Below are 1,681 nucleotides of genomic sequence, written 5' to 3'. Positions count from 1 at the left end.
GACTAAATTAATACACTTAATACACTTCACCATCTCAGGATAAACCTGAAGGCCAAATTATAGTGGGGCCTATCTGCAAGCTTGTAATAGCGGAGTCAGCAGTGAGAGACATTTGTCAGTTACTCAGCGTCATGCAGGCTAGAGATTTAAAATGTCCTGCAGTAAATTAAATGCTGCTTGAAAGTGAAAGGTGTCGGCTAAGCAGGACGATACTTTCCTCTTAAATGCCAGAGTGGTTAAGGGCGTGAGAGTGCTCCGCAGGTGAAGTAGCTTCAAGTTCAGTCCAGTTAATTTTGTATCCTCCTTGGTGAGCGTCGGTAGGGTCACCTGACATCTGAGCGAAACGAAAGAGTCACAAGTCTTGACCTTGATTCACAACCTTCAAACTAGCACATCTGATATCAATGTTATACTAACCTATAGTTGCTTTTATATCCACCTCAACTTGCTTGAACCCCGCTATCAGTTTTGTGATAGGTCATCCTTGACCAACTCCATCATTTATGAACTACTGTATTTGAAACAGGGACCTACCAAGGGATAGACACATACAGAGTGATTTTCCCTCTTTTGTTGGATTAATTACACGCTGAAACATGATGACAGATGTTTAGAAATACGCCAGGACCAGAAAAAGAAATTCCAACATGCAAGATGATCACTAAAGGATCAACAGTTAAGATGCTCCCTGAAGAAACAAGTTTTTACTGTATGCAAATTAGCAGTAAGACATTATCAGCAGCCAGGAGAGTTTAGCAGGGGAGTAGTGTGTTTTCAGCTGAAACGCTGCTTGATGTTGCATTATTTTTTTCCAGAAGATACAAGTGAAGATGAAAGTGTTTGTTTAAGGCATAATTCCAGAGGATTGGAAGAAGGTCCTTGAAAGCAACAGAAGCATTGCTCTAATCAGTGTGTGTGTGTGTGAGTGTGTGTGAGTGTGTGTGAGTGTGTGTGTGTGTGTGTGTTTGAGAGAGAGAGAGAGCGAGAGAGAGAGAGAGAGAGAGACATTCAAGGTGAGGGATGTGGAGGAGTACCCCCAACTGACCTTGTTTGTCTGTTACTTCCAGACAGACATTTATCTACCATCTTCCACTTCCTTTAGCGCACACAGGGGAGAACAGAAACAATCTGCCCTCCAGGGTACCAGCCTAAGCCTGGCAGCTTTACACCCCTCTCCTCCAAGTGGCCTGGCTCAACCTTTAGAGGTGAGACTCCTCTCTTGAGGTAAAGGGATTACATATAAGTGGCCAGTTAAAATGACTGGAATTATTAGCTTTTTCATATTCCGAGTTTAACAGGAATTTGTGTTGCCATATACTGTATGAGGAGAGCCACTTCAAATACAGACGATATCCATAGGGTTCATAATATGGCCCCGCAGCTATGATATACCAGCTGTGACAATAAGGAGAGATTTGTATTTACTGAGATTGCCTGTACTCGTGTTAAACACCATCCTGAGCCAGAAGGGAGGGAGTAGGGAGACACTGTGACAACAGTGTGCTTAGATACGTCTCCTACCGGGAGAGGACAGATAGACAGGCATAAAGTGGAGGTTTTTAAGTCTCTTTGGGATGCTCCTGCTCAACCAATGGGATTGCAGTGAGTGTACTGTAGGTAGGTGGATTTGGTTCCATGACTGATTATCTGTGGGCACTCCAGAGCTGTTGTGAATCCGGAC

Source organism: Coregonus clupeaformis, unplaced genomic scaffold (assembly GCF_020615455.1).
Source record: "Coregonus clupeaformis isolate EN_2021a unplaced genomic scaffold, ASM2061545v1 scaf1350, whole genome shotgun sequence".
Lineage (NCBI taxonomy): Eukaryota > Metazoa > Chordata > Actinopteri > Salmoniformes > Salmonidae > Coregonus > Coregonus clupeaformis.
This window is presented reverse-complemented; position numbering follows the sequence as displayed.